The sequence below is a fragment of the Carcharodon carcharias genome, chromosome 13 (assembly GCF_017639515.1).
Source record: "Carcharodon carcharias isolate sCarCar2 chromosome 13, sCarCar2.pri, whole genome shotgun sequence".
In the NCBI taxonomy this organism is placed as follows: Eukaryota; Metazoa; Chordata; class Chondrichthyes; order Lamniformes; family Lamnidae; genus Carcharodon; species Carcharodon carcharias.
The window spans coordinates 49,760,599-49,783,479 of NC_054479.1; the positions used below are offsets into that span (position 1 = coordinate 49,760,599).

The 22,881-nt window shown below is 42.6% G+C and overlaps 1 protein-coding gene and 1 long non-coding RNA gene across 3 annotated transcripts in view; one reads left to right on the plus strand and one right to left on the minus strand.

Moving 5' to 3' along the window:
- The window catches only part of LOC121286174, a 59,678-nt gene extending 56,708 nt beyond the window's left edge, over nt 1-2,970 (plus strand). The window contains exon 3 of the long non-coding RNA XR_005944901.1: nt 2,807-2,970. This is a non-coding gene — a long non-coding RNA (uncharacterized LOC121286174). The remainder of the gene's footprint in view (nt 1-2,806) is intronic.
- The window catches only part of hnf1a (HNF1 homeobox a), a 226,434-nt gene that overhangs the window by 49,376 nt on the left and 154,177 nt on the right, over nt 1-22,881 (minus strand). The window lies entirely within an intron of this gene.

Genomic DNA, 22,881 nt, shown 5'->3' on the forward strand with positions numbered 1-22,881 from the left:
GCATCAACAGACAGAAGAGAACAGGGGGTTGGGAGGGGAGAGTAATGGAAGGAGAAGGAGTAGGGGGAGGGAACAGAAGGGAAGGGAGGGAAATCTGGGATGGTGGTAGGGCCTTTTGTATGAATTTTCCATGATTACCGAGGAGAATTCCCTGAACTAGAACATTAGCTTATGTGCTGGTCTTAAAGAGATGTCAGCAGAACTTTATTAGTGTGGAATCTTTGCATTCTCCTTCTGTCTAGATTGTAGGTTGGGTGTTGCTGCAGGAAACATGTAGCCTTCAAATTGTTAGGCCAAATATAAAAGCAAACATCAAGGGTACATCTTGAAGGTGACACCCTCTGTTTTAACCACAATTAATCCATATTTGTAATAAGCAAAGGAGAATTGTCAGTAAATTATTATTTCAGTGCTGTATTATTAATCTCTGAAGTGCATTTAAAATGTCAAAACTTCCCCTGGATTCTGTATTAACAGCATTATAACCACTTTGAGAATCTACAGAGGGCCTTACAGTTATCATCTTGGTAAATGTAGAAATTGCTTTTCTACAATTTCCCATCAATTTTGAAGACTGCAGAAGAAAAGATTGGTGTCAGTGCAGAAAAGAAATTGATGCAGCCAAAAATATTTCCTGTCCTTCTACAATATATCAAATGGCACCGTCTTCAGTAGAACTCTGGGGAAGGAGACTGATCTGAGGGAGCCATTTACATCACTGTGACATCCAGTGCAACTGATGTGATGATCTATCTTGTGATTCATGGTATCCACTCCAGCTATTGATGGGTTACTGTCTTAGGACACACACAGTGCCTGAAATTGGCTGCACAATATTAGTAATGAATGTGTCCACGTAAAATTCCTCTGCCTTCTATTTTGGCAGAGATACCATCTAAAATGAATAGATCAGCATCCTTCCAAAAGCAATTTCATATGAAATTGTCTGTTACTAATATTGTGCAAGAACCAATGATGGATTTTTACTTATTTAGTCCTTCTTGGGATGTGGGCAATACTGCACATCCCTGTTACTCTGAGTTAACAGTTACAGTCACACGCAGGCCAGGGCAAGTAGAAAGTGACAGGCTTTAGTTTCTCGCACAATATTTATCATATTTTTAACTCCATTTTGTAACTTATCCTTGCAAGGCCGGGGATGGAGAAGGTGGGATTTGAACTCAGAAACACTGAGCTGCTGGTCCAGTGCCATATCCACTAAGCTACAAATCCCATTATCACTGTACTAGTTTGCAATAATTTGAACGTAAGAAATAAGAGCAGGCCCTTCAAGCCTGCTCCGTTATTCAATAAGATCATGGTTGGTCATCAACCTCAACTTCAACTTTGCGCACTGTCCCCATATCCCTTAGTTCCCAAAAATCTATTGACCTCTGTTTTGAATATACTCAACAACTGAGCACCCATAGCTCTCTGGGATAAGGAATTTATTCCCAACGCTTTGAGTAAAAAAATTTATCCTCATCTTTATCCTAAATGGCCGACTTCTTAATAAGATGCTGATGCTGAAAGTAATGTTTATCTACCAGCTCAACTTCACTTTCCTGACCAATCCTTAGAGTTCAAAAATCCATTGATCTCAGCCTTGAATATATGTACATCTTTCCTTATATCTTGTATCTCTTCTAAATCATTTTACCTACCTGTCCTGCCTTCTTCAGGAAGACACAGGTAACTAATCGGGCACAATTAAGTGTCCATTTGGGGCCTTCTTAATTGGCCACCTCCAAGAAGGTCGCAACCATGTCTCACAAAGACTTATTTTAATTAAAGCGACTGCACTCATTGTGCACCTCCTGTGAAAATCCCCTAGTGGAAGATTATAGAGGGAAATTTTACCAAGTACTAAGTTTAAGTACCAGGTGCCATTTCCAGGTGCCTGACCTGGAATTGAGGTGGACATTAAGATCAAGACTCAGCCAGCAAAATTCAGTCCAAAGAGGCTGCAAAAGGATATAGGTAGATGGAGCGAGTAGAAGGAAGCAGATGAAGTATATTGCAGGAATACAATTCACTTCATCAGGAAAAATAGAAAAACAACTGTTCTAATGAAAGGTCACAGAACTGAAATGTTAATTCCGTATCTCTCCACTGATGCTGCCTGACCTGCTGAGAATTTCCATCATTTTGTGTTTAGTATTTTATGAAAAGATTAGAGTGGAACTGAGGGGAATTTTTTCACCCAGAGAGTGGAGCACATTGGAACTCACTGCCTGAAAGTAGTGACAGAAGCCTTCAATGCATTTAAAAACTACTTGGATATGCATTTGAAGTGCAGCTACCCACAAGGCTACATACCAGGAGCTGGAAAGTGGGATCAGGCTAGGTTGCTCATCTTCAATCAGCAAAGACACAATGGCCGGGATTTCCTGGCCCCGCCCACAGCCAGGATCTTTCAGTCCCACCAAAAGTCAATGGACTTTTTGGCTGGCCCGCCGCATCCCCCATGGTAGGGCCAGAAAAGCTTGGCAAATGGGCAAGAGACCTCCTTCTGTCCCATCAATGTTACTATGGACTGTTCCTTTGGAGGGCTGGCAGAGACATGATGGGTTGAATGGCCTCCTTCTGTGCTCTAAAATTCTATGATTGAATTTGGCAGTGACATGCACTAGCTATTCCCGGGGCATTCAAGCTTATGTTTTTGTGTAGTACATAGAGAGGTAAAACGAGTCTTTGAAAAGTCTTTGTAAAGATTGAATCCATGTTTTTCAAGCTGAGACAGCTTTAGCACTGTTTCTTTATTGATTTCGGTGAAGTTAATACACAACTTGAACTTCACCCTCAGGGTTCATGATGAAGCCACAATAAATTGTGTCCATGAGGAGTCTATCTAAAGTCCAATCGCCCCTTCCAAATTTGGACTAAGCAAAAGGTGCCGGTGCTATCATTGCTGGACCTAACCCTTCATGTCTCTCCCTGGAACAGCAGCCACGAGGATGTCCACAGGATTGAATGTTCAAATTCAGGTGACAAAAGATTTCAGCAAATTTTACTTGTTATTTCTGAAAATTGAAATTTAACTTCAATCATGCTTTTCTTTCTGAATGGTGTATTAATTTCATCAAAACCAAACGTGGGCTTTAAAGACTTTTCCATGGAGCATCTTTACTGCCTACGCTCTTTTAGTTTGTGAATAATGAATTCCTAATTCTCCCCATTTAGATGAATTGAGCAGTAATGAGAAAGAAGTGAGTGTTGCCCATTAATCTGCTAGTGAAGTATGGTATGTGCGTACAGACTACAAATCATACATTCAGAGAGGAAATCACCTATCTATTAGCCAGATTATCACTAAACTAAATGATGTGGGTGAACAGAATTATAGCTTTGAAGGGAAGACTAATCCCTTTGAAACAACATTGAGGCCAGTCAGTTTAACCTCAGTAGTGGAAAAGCTTTTATAAATGATAAACTAAGACAAAATTGACAGTCGCTCGGACAAGTGTTCATTAATTAGAGAGAACCAGCACAGATTTGCTGAAGACAAATAGTGTTTAACTGACTTGATTGAGTTTTTCGATGAAGTAACAGAGATGATCAACGAGGGTAACTTGGTCAATGTGGTGCATATGCACTTCCAAAAGGCGTTTGATAAACTTCCACATAATACACTTGCCAGCGAGGTTGAAGCCCATGGCATAAAATGACAGCATGGATATGAAGTTGGCTGAGTGACAGGAATCAGAAAGTACTGGTGAACGGTTGTTTTATTGGACTGCAGGAAGATTCACAGCAGAGTTCCCCAGGGGTCATTCTTAGGACTACTGCTTTTCATTTTGTATATTAATGTCCTGGACTTGGGTGTGCAAGGCACTATTTTCAAATTTGCAGATAACACAAAACTTGGAAGCACTGTGAACTGTGAGGATAGTGATAGACTTCAAGAGGAGATAGACTGATGGAATGGGTGGACATGTGGCAGGTGAAATTTAATGCAGAGATGTACAAGTAGTTCATTTAGAAAGGAAGAAGAAGGAGAGGCAATATAAAATAAAGGATACAAATCTAAAGGGTGTGCGGGAACAGAAGGATCAGGGGGTATATGTGTACAAATCGTTGAAGGTGACCAGGCAAGTGGTCAAAAAAACATACTGCATCCGGGACTTTATAAACAGAGGCACAGAGTAAAAAGCAAGTAAGTTATAATGAATCTTCAGAAAACACTGGGTTGGCCTCAACTGGAGTATTATGTCCAATTCTGGGCACTGCAACTTTAGGAAAGATGTAAAGGCAATAGAGAGGGTGCAGAAAACACTTATGAGACTGGTTCCAGCGATGAGGGACTCCAGACTGGAGAAACTGGGAGTTGCTTTCATTTGAGAAGAGAAGATCGGATCAAAGTGTTGAAAACCATTGTGGGTCTAGACAGAGTAGCTGGAAGGAAACTGTTCCCATTGAGGGAAGGGTTGAGAACCTGAGCACTCTGATGAAAAGTGATTAACAAAAGGACCAATAAGGACATGAGGAAAGGCTTTTTTTGCACAGCAGGTTTTGGAATGCATTGGAGTGTGGCGGAAAGAGATTCAATAGTGGTTTTCAAAAGGCAATTGGATAAATGCCTAAAGAGGAAAAAATATTGCAGGGTTACAGGGAAAGTGTGGAGGAGCGGAACTGTATGAGTTAATCTTATAAAGAGCTGGCATGAATACGATAGACCACCTTCTGTGTGTCTTCATTCTATGGTTCTGCGTTCAACAATTTCAGATCACAACCACTGCTGCCATTTTTTTAGATCAGTAGTTGCTGGTAAGGATTCTGCTTTTATTATTCTTAGCTCCTCTAGAACCAGCTTTTGTTTCTTTTCTTGTCCCGTTTCCATCCCTTTTTGCTTTGCACCATCATCCCTTTTGTTATTTAAGCACTCCTGTCACAGACCTTCCCTTTTGTTACTTCTTCCCCAGGCCCTCATCCCTGTCTCTGTACTTGTTTACAGCCAAATTATGTCTCTAACTTTTTCCAATTCTGATGAAAGGTCATCAACCTGAAAGGTTAACTCTGTTTCTCTCTCCACAGATGCTGCCTGATCTGCTGAGTATTTCCAGCATTATCTGTGTTCATTTTATATTTTCACTGCTGTCATGATCATTGTGCTGTATGCTTATAAAAAAGTGTCCAGGAAGACACTTTGGAAGTAATTGTGATGGACTTAATCAGACTTTATATCTGCACACCCTCCATCTGTTTCTATTGATTAAAAAAGTATATCAATATGTGAACTGTTCACACTTGGTCTGAATGATTGCAATTAACAGAATGAAGGAGTCATGGACCCAACAAGAAAGCCTTTAGTGTGAAAGGTAAAACTAGAGTACTATGTCAACATAAAAAGTAACAGTAGGACAAGAGGCACAGGTTTATATACTGATGAAAGACAAATTCTCCATGAAAATGGAAAATTACAGAGCATTTCTCCATGATCAGGACCCTGTGCTACAACAAAAACTTGCATTGATGTAGTGCCTTTAATGCAATGAAAACATCCCAAAGCATTTCACTGTTGTAAAGCAACATTTGACACTAAGCCACAATAAGGAGCGATCTAGGCAGGTGACCCAGGTGACCAAAGAGATAGGTTTCAAGGAGCAACTTCAATGAGGGAGAAGGAGGTGGAGAGATTTAGGGAAATAATTCCAGTCCTTAGGCTTAAGAGAAGTTGACCTAAGTTTAAATTGATTGAATTTGAACTGTCAGTGTGGATCCTCCCATTCCGCATACACAGAATTCAGTCCAAGTGAATCCCAGTATGTGACCTGAGATAATATCACCTTCAAAGGGAAGGTCTCCATTAACATTGTCAGCTGCTGTCAAGTCTAACAAGACTGAACTATAATCAAACTATGGTTCAAATATTTATGTTCACTTGAATGTATGCATAGTTCAAAACAGAGTTGCTGGCTCCAAAATCTCTGATTTGGTAAGAATGGTAAGAAAGCTGTGACCGAGCATGTAATTAGATTGAAATAACAGCTATACGCAAGTTGAATAAAATTGTCCAAAACCCTCCGATCCTTGAATGCCCATGTACATTCCAGCTGACGATAAATTCTTCAATATTTGAGAACACTGCCTCCCTGAGGCTATAGTTATTGCTTAGCTCCATGCAACATCCCAGGAAACTTAACATGTTTGTTTTTCAGATCAACAGCTTAAGCACAATTACAGTCAGGCTACTCCCTCACCGCCGACTCCAAATGGGGTCCACTCCCTTATTGATTTCTGTCTGCCTGCACATCATGGCTGACAATTTATTATACTTCCTTCCCTTTAAATGCCTTTTCAAGGTTGCTCATAAGAGCTTTGTATTCATCTCTTATTTACCGCTTGTCTGTCAATGGATTACTGGCATGCAGGCATCCAGCTTCTTTTGCATCTGTTCAAGTGACAAACAAAACAATAAGACAGCAATGAGGAGGTGCCCATTTTAAGGGTCATATCAGATCTGTCAATGGTCTGCTAACAGTAGCCACAGAAAGTCTATTATTAGCATTCCGACAGAGATGTAATATTGTGTTCTCCTCTACATTGGAGAGACCAAACGTAAACTGGGCGACTGCTTTGCAGAACACCTGCGGTCTGTCCGCAAGAATGACCCAAACCTCCCTGTCGCTTGCCATTTCAACACTCCACCCTGCTCTCTTGCCCACATGTCTGTCCTTGGCTTGCTGCATTGTTCCAGTGAAGCCCAACGCAAACTGGAGGAACAACACCTCATCTTCCGACTAGGCACTTTACAGCCTTCCGGACTGAATATTGAATTCAACAACTTTAGGTCTTGACCCCCCCTCCTCCATCCCCACCCCCTTTCTGTTTCTTCCCCCTTCCTTTTGTTTTTTTCCAATAAATTATATAGATTTTTCTTTTTCCCACCTATTTCCATTATTTTTAAATATTTTTAAATCTTTTATGCTCCCCCCACCCCCACTAGAGCTATACCTTGAGTGTCCTACCATCCATTCTTAATTAGCACATTCATTTAGATATATATCACCAACTTCAACACCTATGTGTTCTTTTGTTCTGTTGTCTGTGACATCTTTTGATGATCTGCTTCTATCACTGCTTGCTTGTCCCTACAACCACACCCCCCCCTCCACTTCTCTCCCCCCACCCAACCCACCAACCCCCCCAACACACACACACCTTAAACCAGCTTATATTTCACTCCTTTCCTATTTCTACTTAGATCTGTCGAAGGGTCATGAGGACTCGAAACGTCAACTCTTTTCTTCTCCGCCGATGCTGCCAGACCTGCTGAGTTTTTCCAGGTAATTCTGTTTTTGTTTTGGATTTCCAGCATCCGCAGTTTTTTGTTTTTATTTTTATGTAATATTGTGTTTCCAGTTCCTTGTGTTTAAATTGAACACTGAGTCTACTGACCACATTTGTATGGAAAAATTTAATATTTTTTTTTACTTATTTGTTCACAGGATGTGGGGGTCACTGGCTAGGCCTGCATTTGTTGCCCAACCCTAACTGTCCTTGAGAAGGTGGTGGTGAGCTACCTTCTTGAACCGCACCAATCCATGTGGTGTAGGTACACCCGCAGTGCTGTTAGGGAGGGAGTTCCAAGATTTCAACTCAGTGACAGTGAAGGAACAGCGATTTATTTCCAAATCAGGGTGGTGAGTGGCTTGGAGGGGAACTTGCAGGTGGTGCTGTTCTGATCTATCTGCTGCCTTTGCGCTTCTGGGTGGTAGAGGTCACAGGTTTGGAAGGTGCTGTCGAAAGAGCTCCCATCGTAAGGTCAGAATTGGGGATGTTTGCTGATGACTGCACAATATTCAGCATGATTTGTGACTCCTCAGCTACTGGAGCAGCCTGTGTCCATATGCACAAGACCCATCATTCTGGCTTGGGCAGATAATCAACATTCACGCCACACAAGTGCCAGGCAAGCCATATGGATGGAGTTAAAATAAAGATCAGTCAAATCTCATTGAATGGCAGAACAGGCTCAAGGGCTGAATGGCCTATTCCTATTACTATGGTCGGAATTATATGCCAGTGGGATTTTACCGTCCGACCAAAGTCAATGGACTTTTGAAAGGCTCGCTGCATTTTACGGCCCAGGCCCCACTGTGACAGGGCTGTAACATTCTGCCCTATGTCCCTATTTACGTACACCCAAGAGGGTAGATAAGAGGGTTGATTTTAATAGACTCCAGTTGCTGCACTACATCTTATAGATGGTACACACTGCTGCCACTCTGTGTCTGTGGTGGAGTGAATGTTTAAGGTGTTGGACAGGGTGCCAATCAAACAGGCTACTTTGTCCTGGACAATGTCAAGCTTCTTGAGTGATGTTGGAGCTGCACTCATCCAGGGTAAGTGAAGAGTATTCCATCACACTCCTAACTTGCAGATAGTGGACAGGCTTCGGGGAGTCAGGAGGTGAGTTACACACCACAGTATTTCCTGCCTCTGACCTACTTTTGTAGCCACAGCATTCATTTGGCTGGTCCAGTTCAGTTTCTGATCAATGGTATCACCCTGGATGTTGATAGTGGAGGGTTCAGCAATGGTAATGCCATTGAATGTCAAGGGACGATGGTATATCAAGGTCGGGGGGGAAGACTGTTATGAGGTCAGAGCTGAGTGACCTTGGTGGAACACGATATGGTCATGATCATGACAATATTGAGGTATTCTCAGTTTAGCTAAGCTCAAGGGTCTTTTACTTTTAATTCTGGAGTCTATTATAATTAACTGATATGTCCACCTTCTTGGGTATATGTAAGTAGGAACCTAGTAATAGGAGTGGGCCATTCAGCCCCTCGAGCCTGTTCTGCCATTCAATGAAATATAGCTGATCTTTATTTTAACTCCATCCACATGCCTTGGCTTCATGAAATATTTGTTACAATTGTGAGGCTTATAAGAGTATTATGTTTTAGGGTTGTATCTTTTGGTTTATAAGATTACTATATTTTGGGATTATGGCTTTATAGGCTGAAAGAGCTGTGCCGGAACCTGACTGACAGTAAGCCTGGGTGGTTCAACTGTTAGAGATCTGAGGAAGATTCAGATTGATTTATTGACAGGAAGATGTGAGGTATTTATGTTTGGGAATAATGACAGCAGTTTCTAAGTCCACAATGAGTAGACACTGAGTTTCCCAAAGTCCCAAAAAGATGTTTAGATATTACGTCATAAACAGTTGTGCTGTAAACTATCCCTTTGCTACTAGGATAAAAAGAAGTTGGGACCAAGGATAACTAACATTTCTACCTAGATACAAAGCTAATGTGTTTCCTGTTGCCATGGGGAAGAGGGTAGAGGAAGACATTTTAGGATCAGGCTACAGGCTTCCCTTTAAACCCAGGAATATCATAGACAGACAGTGATTGCAGTTTTGCCTTGTGTGCTCTGTAGCCAACTGGGAAGTAGACAGCAAGAGATAGAATGAGGCAGGCATGCACCCTGAGCAGAGAAAATGCTGACTCTATCATTCACCACACTGAATGCAGTTGGGAGCTCGCATTCAGGTTGAAGACTGAGTCCAAGAGGAGTTAAAGGAGGTTGGAAGATTTACCTAGCTTGAAGCTGGAGGAAGAAATCTACAGTGTAACCCTAATGGTGAGAGACAGTTTTGGGAGTAGAGATTAACCGGCTGGAAAAGTAAAAAGGAAGAAACCCATTGGAAGCTGGGAGCACCTGTGAACTGGTTGAATAAGATCTGTAATTCTGTGGAAAATGTGATGTGTGATAAATAAAAAGGAACCATTATTTTTTATAGTTAAAAGTATAAGTTGTCTATGAAAGAGAATAGTGTTTAGTCAAAGTGTTGTTAGTTATTTGATACAGTAAAAGATTTTTTTAATGTGAAATTCTCGATGTGTTAATCTTTCAGTTGTTAACTGGAAGTTTGAATTTCTCTTTAAAATTTTTAAGTCTCCACAGAGATTGTAACAGATTCCATGGTGCTATTTGAAGAAGTGCAGGGATTTCTCCCTGGCATCCTAGCCAATACTTAACCCTCAACTAACATCACTAAAACCAGCTGTCCGAGTCATTTATATCATTACTGTTTGTGGGACCTTGCTGTGTGAAATCCTGCATTTCCTACATCGTAAGAGTAATGACACCTGAAAAGTACATTATTGGCTGTAAAGTGCTTTGGGATATCCTGAGATTATGGAAAGCGTTAGAAATTTCTTTCTTTTACAAATAATTAGAAATGAATTGGAGTTGCCCCCTGTGAATCTGTGGGTAAAATTATCATATGCTGTGGTACAGGGAAATACAAACTAAGAAGGCCTTTGGTCTGGTCCCTAGTCTGTGCTGAATTGGTTAATTTAACCTGGGTCAGCGGCTGTGGGAGCTACAGATGATCTCAGTGTCCCTGAGATAAGGAAGGAGAAATCAGCTAGAGTTCCACATCCCAATTTCCATCCAGTGACCCATGCTAGAGGCCAATTTGAGTAGATGCTGGCCGAGGACAAGATCAGGCTTCGTGGCGACGTCTTCTCCCCTGCTGTTCAGCACCCTATGGACACTCACTATGGTGATACACACAAAGAAGAAAGGCCATTTAAGCAGGGTAATGGAGGGCAATAAGTGCCCTGGAATCTTACCTCTATATGAGTCAGCACCATAGGGAGCAAAAAGAAAATAAGTAGATGGGGGAATAAAAAGGAAAGGAGCAGAAAATGTACAGTGAGTGAACTTGGAGCAATTCCACAAAATATTTTGAAAGATTCTTGACATGAGGAATTTTTAGAATGAAAGTCCTGAGAAATAGAACTAGGGGTCTAGGTTTAAACTAGGTTTAAAAATAAGGGGTCTCCCATTTAAAACGGAAAAGAGGTGTAATTTTTTCTCTCAGAGGATCGTGAGTCTTTGGAAGCCTCTTCCTGAAAAGGCAGTAGAAGCAGAGCCTTTAAATATTTTTAAAGCAGAGGTGAATCGATTCTTGGTAAGCAAGGGGGTGATAGGTTATCGGGGTAGGTGGGATGTAGATTTCAGGTTACTATCAGATCAGCCATGATCTTATTAAATGGCAGAGCAGGCTTGAGGAGCCGAATGGCCGACTCCTGCTCCTTGTTTGGATGTTCGTAACTATCTGCTTAGCCAATTATCCATCAATGTCCATGTGCAGTTTCACTGAAAATCCAGTCAGGAGTTTCCATTTAATAGAAGGTTATCATGAAGTACTAATTAGGTAAATGTCTAGGAATGGTAGATTCCAGAGATAGGAAAAAAGGATATCATCATGGGCCGAATGATCTGGGATTTGTGGTGGGTGGGGTTGGGGGGAGAGGATAGGCTGCAATGTAAAAAATCAGTTTCCTGATGTCTGGAAATGAGGTTGGGATCTTCCTCCCTTGGTCTTCATGGTGGGTTGATAGTGGGTCAACTTTCCCACTGAAGCTTGATGGGAACCCATTTGCATCTCATGCATGCTCATGAAAGCCCCAGTAGGCCGGACTCACATGCGCCCCTGTCAAACCTTCCGCCCTGTCAGTGGGAATTTATGCCATTCCGTTACCGCTCACAGTGAGGGAGAACTCTAGAGCACTTACCTTACAGTCAACACTGTCTTCACCACTAGAGCTGACCACAGGTATGATGTGTGCAGAAGACACGAAATGGTGGTGGGGGGCAGCCAGAAGAGAGGAAGGGGGTGGGTGGAAGACACGAAGTGGGGGGGTGAGGTGAGGTGGGGAGGAAGGCATGAAGGGGAATGCGTATGAAGAAAGCATGAAGGAGAACGGGGAAGGAGGAAAGTACGAAGGGGAAGAGGGATGGAGGAAGACTTAAAGGGGAAGGAGGCGGGAGGAAGACATGAGGAGGCTAGGGAAGGGAGGAAAGCCTGAAGGGGAAGGTGGGAACTGAATGGGGGGATGGGGCCAGAGTGTTTCAGATGGAGGGGTTGGTTGAGTTGATGTTGGAATCCTCGGGGGAGATCTGTAGGATGCTGATGATAGGAAGGGACGGAGACTGTGAGGGGGGGAAGTGAGATGCAGTTAGGTGGTAGGGTCGGGGTTTGGGTATGATGGCTGTAGTTTTTATCTGGAGAGTCACTGAGGGGGATAAGCATGGTGGCACAGATTATGGGAGTGGGGAGGATCAGGGTGGGTGACTGGGGTGGGTTTAGCAGGGAGGAAAGACATGTTCAAATTGACCATGATCGTGTCCAGAGTGATGGGGATAGGCCCAAAGGTTACGAGGGGAGAATGAAGGTGACATTAGGGGGGCGTAGGTGATGATGGGGGACAAGTTGGTGGGTGACAGGAGGAGAACAAAAGGTGGCGGAGACAGTCTGACATGTGACATGCACCATCCTGAGACACAGGCAGCTCAACACTGTGACCAAGGCAACACCCTCGATGTCCAACCGCAAAACATCAAGGTAGGGGTGGGAGGGGTTTTTTCGGGTGGATGGAGCTGAAGGTCAGCGCAACAGGGCAATGACAGGAAAACCCTAATAATCGTGTGGAGACTGTTTGAGAGCTTTTTGCTTCAATCCTCACTGTCTGGTGAAGGCCACACGGCAGCAGGTCTGGCCCCAAGAGTTCTCATTACAACAAGATCTCAGCAAGGTATAGAGCTGCTGTTCATTCTGAGCCATTAATGACTGGCTGTCTGGGGTTCCTTTTAAATATGGCACCCAAACATGGCAGCAGAGTGGCTGACTTCCTGCCCACCCTGCCACGAGACTTGACATGAACCATGCGCATGCATAAATAAGGAGGCAGGGAGTGCATGATCGCATGTAACAGGCCATGGGATTCACTCCGACTTGCCGGTCCCACCATGGAGCTTAAGGCAGGAGGGGACAATTCTGCCCCTTATTATTCTTTGAGTTTCTCCACTAGATTGTGTCAAAGAGTCTTTGTGCAAACATGGTTGAATCAGAATATGTGAGAAGCTGCACCACAATTGGTTGCTGTTACTACAGGAAGTGGAAAATTTCAGAAAGCAACTCTGGTCCCATTTGAAACATAAATTCTGGGCTGGAAGAGTTACTATAGCTGCTCCCAAATGTTCCTTCCTGTTTAGGAATACTCTGGGATAATGCCAATCAGGCTGATAGCTGTGCGTGCAGAGGAAATGTTATGAGCATGCAGTTCTGATTTTGTTGGAATTAAGTCCCGTTCTGGGCAGTTTCCAGTGTTTACTTCCATTGGTATTTGGTGTTTATGTTTCGCCATTCTTTCATCAAATTCCGAGTAAAATTCTATGACAGACAGAAACACCAAGCATAAGCCTCTCAGGGTGCAGCCTGCTTGAGCAAACAGTAAAACAACGAGGACTTTGGATTAGGAAATCCAGGAGCCACAAGGAGTGAGGAATTGGGAGCAAGGAAGTGGGGAGTGATGTGGAACAAAGAGTCAACGTGGAATGAAGAATTTCAGCAGAGAAGTGAGAACTCAGGCAGGGCCGCGAAGTGGTGAACCAAAACTTTGGTCCGGCTCCAAAACTGTTGCAGTATGACCAATTACGCTATGACTCTTCATCTTCAGCAGCCTCCTTCCCCTACGTTCGGACAAGTCAACCCATCGTACAATATTCCAAAACTGCTTAAATTTAACATTTCTGGCATTTTCCATTTAAAATGTTTCAATCGATCTGTTGGTTGTGTGGCTCAGTTGATAGTGCCCCTGACTCTGAGTCAGAAGCTCCAGGTTAGAGTCCCACTCCAGGACTTGTTGACCACAGAAGGAGCTCTCATGACAAGGCTCAACAGGTTGATAATCAGCCTGTTAATCTTTCCAACATTTCCCCAAAGGGGAAAAAGTGGTATGAAGATATGAAACAACCTGTCACTTGAATAGCTTCCTAAACCTAAAGGCTGAGCTACCAAAATGAACATTGATTGAAGCTACAACTCTGACTATGTAAAGCTGGCATATTGCCCATTCCTCACTTTTCCAGAACATCTTCATCCAATTCAGGGTCATGGGGAGTACTGCAGGCAATGGGTGCAAGGCAGGGTACACCCACACACTGGGGCACAATTTACCATAGCCAGTCCACCTGAGCAGCACATCTTTGGATGGTGGGAGGAAACCAAGGCACCTGGCAGAAACACACACAGAGAGGGGGAGAATGTGAAAATTCCACACAGACAGACACCCTCAATCAGGATTGAATCCAGGTCCTTGGAGCTGTGAGGCAGCAGCACTAACCACTATACCATCCTCTGCCCATTCCTTTTCCCCCATATTCTGGTGTTAATCCGATACCTGTGTTCACCTTGCAGTCTCTCCTGGGTTCTTGGCTTGTTTTATCACTCACATTTGATATATTGGGACAATGTGTACTGACACAAGGTGAAACTCTGGAAAGGACAGATTGACGATTTTAAGAGAAGTTGATGAATTTCATGGGGTCTTTTAGATTTAATTGTCAAATGCTTTTCCCTAGTGGATTCCTCCACATGTGGAATTACAGACGGCCATAACTCAGTAACCCTGTGCCACAGCTATCAGACTTAGTTTTGCAACTTAATCCCAGTTTTTTGCTTTCTAACCAAATATTACAATGTTTCTTTAAAAAAATCAATGGTTTAGCAATGAAAAATCTGAAGTTATGTTGCATGACCATAGGCTGGTTGGATAATTGTGTTTAAAAATGTGTATGTAATAAGAACATTTGTTGTAATTTACAATATATTGAGAGACAGACCAAAGGGAGTCTATGTAGTACAGAAACATTATTCTAATTTATTGGCACCACTACTGCTTTTCCAAGAGTGCGTAAATTAACAGTAAGTTACTTATTTGCATTTCATCTGGCAAGCATTAACACAAAGGAAAACTATTAGCACTCGTACCATTAATATTTGTGTGGAACTATTTCATTTCCTAAAAAGCTAATCAAGTTATGACAATAATTAGAGTAAAATTTTTTCAGGAGAAGCAATATAACATTCACTTAAAGTAATCAATGACTGTTCCTTATTAAAGAAGGGAAACCATTCATTATTACCAAGCAGCAGAATCCATTCAAATTATTCTCATTGGCTAATGTGTCCTACTATGCCAGTGAAGTGATCCCTTTCTTAATCATTAGTATGCTTAAAGGAACAGGTCTTCATAAATACATTCCCGGGTATTTAAATCTTTTTCAAGACAAATGCAATATTTGCAATAACATTTAAATAATAATTAAAACTTTCCTTTGTCCTTTATCAGATTATCCACCATTTTGAGAATGGTAAAGTTGGCCAGCAGTTTGTCCATAGATGGCCATGCTCATGTAGCCTGTTTTCCAGTCAACATGTCATTTCCAGTTTGTATTGAGGATGGGGGTTGTTAGAAACTGCTCCAGATAAATAAATAAATGCATTTTTGTTGTGCCTTTTATGACCTGAGGATATCCCAAAGCACTTTACATTCCATAAAGTACTTCTTAAGTGAAGTCACTGTTATAATGCAGGAAATATGGCAGCCAATTTACACACAGCAAGCTCACACAAACAGCACTGCAATAAAGACCAGATGATATGTTTTAGTGATGGTGGTTGAGAAATGAATATTGGCCAGGAAGAAACACTCTGCAACAAAAGCAAAATACTGCGGATGCTGAAAATCTGAAATAAGGACAGAAAATGCTGGAAATACTCAGCAGGTCAGTCAGCATCTGTGGAGAGAGAAACAGAGTTAAAGTTTCAGGTCGATGGCCTGTCATCAAAACGCAAGTCCTGACACTTGAACACATAATTTAGGTTGCCACTCAAGTGAAGTGCTCAGAGAGCAATGTCAGAAGTGCAGTTATTTTGGATATGATGTTAAACTTAGGCCCCATCTTCCTCGCAAGTGGATGTAAAAGATCCCATGACACTATTTCACTGGGGAGTTCTCAGGTTAATGTTAGTCATTTAATCCACATCGCTATGACAGGTGATCTGGTCTTTTATCACACTGCTGTTTGTGGGACTTTGCTGTGCAAGAATTGGCTGCTATGTTTTCTAAATTACAACTGTGATGGCATTGTTTCATTATCTGTGAAGCACTCCGGGACATCCTGATGGCATGTGAGGACCTATAGGTGAATCTAGAACACTGGTAAATCTATTGATGTGTTATAAAGGGTGACTATTTTTAGTACATACAGGTTGGTACTGGGCAGGATATCTCACTGGAGCAGCTGGGACAACATTATGTTTCTGCCCATTGGTTTCGAAACTGAATCTCCTTTACTGACTGAATTCCACTTCACCAGTGGGTGAGTTTTGTAAGTTCTTGACCAGAGTATGGGGTACTGTGATAGTAGAGTTTATACCATGTCACAGAGTCGGGGTTCGGTGGAGGTCCATAAGATGCCAACAACTTTGAGCACTTAATAAGGACTTTAAGAATTTCCACAGGGCTCAATGGCCCTACACACTAGACTGAACAGAGGGAGCATGAGGATAGGAGGGGGAAGCAGGGGTAGGAATATGAAAGGGTCAAAAAGCAAAAGGTGGAAAAATGTCATTTTGGGCACAATTATCTTGTGCTTTTCCTTTGAATTTGCTGAAGACAAACAGGGATAATTTTCATTAAAATGGCGTCAATTTTGATCCTTTACGATGTAGTTATTGTGCAAAAGTTTAAAATCAGCTTTGTAGGGCTGGAGGGTATTACAGAGACAGAGAGGAGTGAGGCTATGGAAGGAACTGAAAAGTAGAACGTGAAGCTTAAAACTGATGCTTGCTTAGCCAAGGAACAGAAGTAGGCCGGAGAGCACAGGGGTGATGGATGAATGGGCGTCGGCAGCAGAGGTTTGGATGACCTTAAGTTTACTTGGACTAGACCATGAATTGTTTCTATTTAATTCAGATGGGGCTCCTAATAAGCTTCCCGTGGGCTGACTATGCAATGCTAGTGGGATTTTGTTTGTGGCTATCAATGCTCCAGTGTAATTTGCTTAGAAACAATCAATAGTGAGGGAATCTCCATGGTTACAGCTGGCAGTCACGTATACTAAGTGTATGCTGTTTAATTTAGTTTAAGAAGGTAATCTCGGTTGGGTTCTCACTTTCACATTTCTGTTCAGTCAGATTCTGCATGGAAAAGCGAGTCCCACAGTATGTTAGTAACCACAATGACTGGATGCCACACTGGGTTACCCTGCTGCTTCTTAATCTCTGGGGGCATTGGTTCAAATCCAGCCCAGGAAAACATGGTCTACATGCAGTGCCTTTCATTAAGCTTTCGTTGGTACTTGTTAAGCTGCATCACCATTGACTGTTGTTTGGTTCTCCCCCTGATTGCTTCCCTGCGACTCTGTCCCAGGACTTATCTGAGGGCTGCAGCAGCTGGTGATGTAGCATTCTGAAGCTCAAAGCCATGGAGGTGCCTGGGGATGTCCAGTGGGTGTCTGAAGCTTACTGGTCTCATTTAAATGAGTCAGCCCAAGGGCCTACCCATTCAAGCACAGGGATTGTCACCTGTGCCCAATTCATGCTGTCAGTCCTTCCAGCTGACCCAGCAAGTAATTTTCTCAAAAAATAAGGCAAATAACCATTTTTGAAGTTAAAAACATTCAATCACATTTTAGATGTGTTTTGGAAGAAATTTAGGGATATAGTTTTATACAAAATAAATGTACAAATTTGGCAACATGCAACACAGGCCAGGTAGTAAAATTAAACTTTTGATACAGCACCCTTAAAAAACAAAATCTCCTTTGCTATCTGTAAGCTAATGGTTAACTAAATCAGGTTAAATAAAAATAAGTTACAAACTTATTTGTAGCCCAGTATACCGGAAGCAAGCGATTTTTCGCACTCATTATATGCTTCCTGGATGAGTGTCAGGATTCAGGATGCATATGCAACTGAGACCTTAACAGCAGGATCTTCTTGTAACTGAACTGTGGAAACTGAGGAATCAACACCCCACCTCCAGAATCAAGTGTATTGAGTGCCAATGCCTGGGCCACAGTTTTTAAATCAGTCACTGCCTGTTCCTGAATTGGTCCCCATTCCCACAATGCTCCCTTTAAGGAGAGTAACCATTGATCTAGCTGCCAAATTACTATGCACTCCCTATGATAGCCCAATTATCTCAAGAATGTCCCAAAAGAACGTCTATTGGCACCAGTGCTTTGCCTATACCTGATATTGTCTGTTACCTGTCTTGATCCATGCTCTAAAATCACATGAGATATTTTAATCAGAATCTAACAATCTGAGCTTTCCTTGGATTCATCTTTACACCATTATTGGCTCAACAATTCATTAAGAAGGATAGAGTGTTCTTCCATTGTTTCAGTGTGCAAAGGGATTTTGTCTATATACTCAAGCTTCAGGTTTTGTGAAATCTGCAAGTGCGTTGCTGAAGATTTGGTGAAAAATAGAGGGCAGATTCTGAAAACTATGATGCAGGAACTCCAAGTATATTGTTGGTGGCAGAGAGTAAAATAAAACATAAGATCATAAGAAATTGGAGCAGGAGTAGACCACATGACCCAACAAGTCTGCTCTACCATTCAACATGATCATGACTTACTTTAGGCTTCAACTCCATTTTCCCGCCCACTCCCCATATCCCTTAATTCCCTGAGAAACTGAGAAATCTGTATATCCCAGCCTGAAATGTATTCAACAATGGAGCATTCACAAGTCTCTTGGGTAGAGAATTCCAAAGATTCACAACCATTTGAATGAAGAAATTTCTCCTCATCTCAGTCCTAAACGATTGGCCCCTTGTCCTGAGATTGTGCCCTGGTGTTTTAGATTCTCTGACCAGCGGAAACAATCTCTCAGTGTCCACCCTTCAGAATTTTGTAGGTTGCATTGAGATTGTCTCTTATTCTTCTAAACTCCAGAGAACATCCAATTTACTCAGCCTCTCATCAAAGGACAAACCCCTCATCACAGGGACCAATTTAGTGAACCTTTGCTGTACCACCTCCAATGCAAAGGCATCCTTTCTTAAATGTGGAGTTCAAAACTGCACACACTCCAGATGTGGTCTCACCAAAACTGTGTGCAATCATAGTAAGATTTCTTTATTCTTGTACTCCAATCCTCTTGCAATAAAGGCCAACAAACTATCCGCCTTTCTAATTGCTTGCCATATCTGCATGCTAATTTGTGTTCCTTGTATAAGCACGCCCAAGCCTCTTTGAATATTAACACTTAGAAGTTTCTCACCTTTTAAAAAATATTCTGCTTTTTTATTCTTACGACCAAAGAAGGTGAATTTATGCTGACACAGTTTGCGTGGGGAATCAACAGCAGAATGAGGTCAGGAAAGAATAGGTGCAACTTTTTAAACAATTTAAGGAATCGGCAGAAACCAGGGGGACCCAAAGCCAGAGATACAGAGCTTACAAGCACAAAAGGTGTCAGTAATTAGAGGCAAGGGGCTAAAATTGACATACATATATGGTGGGGTGAGGCACAGTGGGGAAAGAACAGGCTTTGCCTTTTCCAGATGGTGACCTTCTCTACCCAACGGCGGTGGGGTGGGGGGGGGGGGGGGGGCGTTGGTGGTTTCAAGCACCCACAACAATTGTCCATGGATCCATTGCTCCCTAATAGGCAAGCTGGGGGTCCCCTATGCTGTAAAATTATCCCATGATCAAACGGAGAGAACACAGGACTAGCCACAACATGAGGTCATTTTTGGTTGTTATCTGATTGGATTTCAAGGTTTTCTGAGCTCTACAGGGTGGACAATAATGTGGCCGAAATGGATCCTAACTTGTCCCCTCATTGCCCAGCCTCAGAGTTGGCTCTAATTACAGACATTTGGTTTTTAATACCTTATCAATTACTGTATAATGAGAGATGTTAACCTCCAAGATAAGGTAATTTAGGAACAGAAACTCTCCAGAAGACTGACAACAGCCCCGGTGAGTCTTTAAAGTTACATCGTTTGAGGTGATGGGGGAAGATATGTAAACGGAATCTATCAACTACTCTTGAATTCTGGTGAAGTCAAATCTCACCTGGGCTGCGCCTGACCTATCATTTTGTTTGCTAAGTAAAGGTACCTGGATATGTAGATGTGATGTGTTGTAAAATAGTGTGCTGTTTCTGTTTTCACACTAGATGAGCAGTCACGAATTGTATGGAGCATGTACAGCATTAGAAATAGGAAAGAGTGAAACATGGTTTCATGGGCCGAGGAGGTTATTCTGTGACAATGTCAAATAACCACTATCCATACGGGAGCAAAATCTGCACAGTGAGTGCCCCAACTTTCTATTTTATGCAGGCAGAACTGACAATGGTGTCTGACACTCTTGATTCCAGTTCAGACACATAGCATAACTGAGATCAGAGTCCAAGTAAGTCTCCAAAGGGAGGCACAGGAAGCTGTCATAACACTCAGACACATCCATTCCATGTCTCTCCTTGAGCTTTAAGTTGATACTCCAAATTACTACCATTACAGGCAATCAGAAAGATACTGCACCGAACTCAAATGATAGAATGAGGCTGCAGTCAATCATATTAATAAATTCGGGAGCAGATATGGTGGGAGGGTGTGTACAACGTAAGACAGCATCACTCGGCTAGCATTCTGTCCCTGGTTTTAATCTTATAACATGGGCTTGTGCTAGTCATGTGTATCGCGCCTATTAAAAATTGTTCAGTTTTACATCCAGCTGGATCATGAGGTCAATATCATGGTAATTCTTGGGTTAGAGCCGAGGTTCAATAGGAGGTTGGTGTAAGATAAACAGCTAAATACATAACAACTGAATACATCAGGCTGAGAGCTGGCTAAAACATTCTAACCTTCTCTAGCTGGTTAATGCCATCTAACCCATTATTTTTTCGCATGCAACTGCAGCCCAGCACAAGATTAGCTCTGATGAGGAAGCAAGCTAGCAAGGTAGATGGCCTATTCCTGCTTCTAACTCTTATGATTTTATGATCTTAGATGTTAGCAGAACTGAGAAGTCTGCAAGGACAACTGTTAATCTCAAGGCAGACAGCTGCCTCGCAAAAATGGCATTTGTGGGGATACCCTTAGTAACTAAAATATAGAGGGGTCAGCAGAGGTAAGGGAGTTTTTGGACCGCTCACCAGGAACACCCAAGAGCCCTGGGTCTGATCAACACATGAACTAGGATAGAAGTGGCAGACTGCATCGTCTGCTTGCTAACTAAAGTATAATATGTGCCATACTTTAAAGTACAATTGACTGCTAATTAGTGCCAACGTTGAAGTATCAATAAACTCTCTTACCCCCAAAACACTTTACCTCATTTGCAGTAAAATTCCACCACTTATTTACCAGTTGTTCTAATGTGAATACAATGACCAGCTTCAAACTTTGAAGAAATTTGTGATTGCAGGAATTTAGGTGAAAAGGAATGTTATTTGGGTGGGATTTCAGGCATTGGCATTCTCTGTCTATGTGGCCTTTATACTCATTGTTGCAACTTATTGAAATACAGTATTGACCTCTGAGATGAAAGGATATTGAAGCTACCTGTCCAGTATCCTGTGCAGTGATCATCACCATGGTGACCACACGATGATCATCCCTTTCTTTTTATTCCATATGGTTTTGGATGATATATTTTTTAAATTCATAACATGGTGCAAAAGAAGAATACAATTTCTTACCAATATGGATTGCCTCAGCTGATGGCTATCAACTTTCAGTTGACAGGGCCTTCCAAACCCGCAACCTCTACCACCTAGAAGGACAAGGGCAGCAGATGCATGGGAGCACCACCACCTGCAAGTTCCTCTCCAAGCCATACTGGCTTAGAACTATATCACCGTTCCTTCACATTCACTGGGCCAAAATCCTGGAAATCCCTCCCTAACAGCACTGTGGGTGTACCTACACCATGTAAACTTCAGCAGTTCAAGAAGGCAGCTCATCACCACCTTCTCAAAGGCAATTAGGGATGGGCAATAATTGCCCATATCCTGTGAAAGAATAAAATATCCTTTTGCTTCTGAGTTAAGGCCAGTCAAGCTCCACCACAGGACTTGAGCACAAAACCTGCCTCCTCTCCCTGCTCCAGTGGCAAACCACCACTGACAAAATCTTCCAAATTATCAGCTCAGTATGACGCATCAGGAGACAATGAGCCAAGGGCCTGGCTTTGGCCAGACCATTCATTGATGAATTAAGTTTAGGAATGTTGGATATGCCTACAAGACTGGCTTTCTTGGCTGGAATGTATGCATTCACCAAGGTTAAGAGGCCCATTAACTGCTTGAGAATCACTAAAGCATCATTATTCCAGGTGGCATAACAGCAGAAATTTCTGGAAGTACTCAGCATTTCTGGTTAGCACCTGTGGAGAAAGAAACAGTTTCACCAGTCCTCTGGAGACAGGCTGGGAGGTAGTAAACCTTACAAAATGGCGGCAGAAGACATGGAGAGGTAAGCCCAACATCTTCCTGCCTCCACAGGATATTCTCATTGGTGGGATTGGCAGCTGCCTACTGACTGGAGGTGGGCAGCCAATTAATGGTCACTTCCTGCCCCCCACTAGCAGGGAAACCATGGCGGCTTCCCAGCAGATTTCAGTTCGGGGGGGTGCATCTTTAATAGTCCATGGCCCGTAGAGGTCTCCCCCACTCCCCGGCAGTAATGGTTGCCCCCGCAGCTGCAATGCCACCACTGGAAGGTTCACCCCTCCAATTGCCAAGGCCTGCCTACCTGGCCCTGGCACAATGAATAAAAAGCTCAACTACCCTTCAAGGGTGCCTCAGCGTCTCTACCGGTGGCGCTGCCGAGCTGCTGGTCCTCTGATTGGGCTTCCAGCTTTGAGAGGCAGGCTGGTGATGATGGTGGTGCCAGTGGTGGCCTCCGAATTGACTGCCGCCAATAATATCCTACTCAGGGTCCTGCCATCCGGCCACAAGGGCTCAGGGGGTCACATTCGGCCCCATTGGCTGGACAACCTGGGATTTGAGAAAATTCAGCCCAATGTTTCATTTGA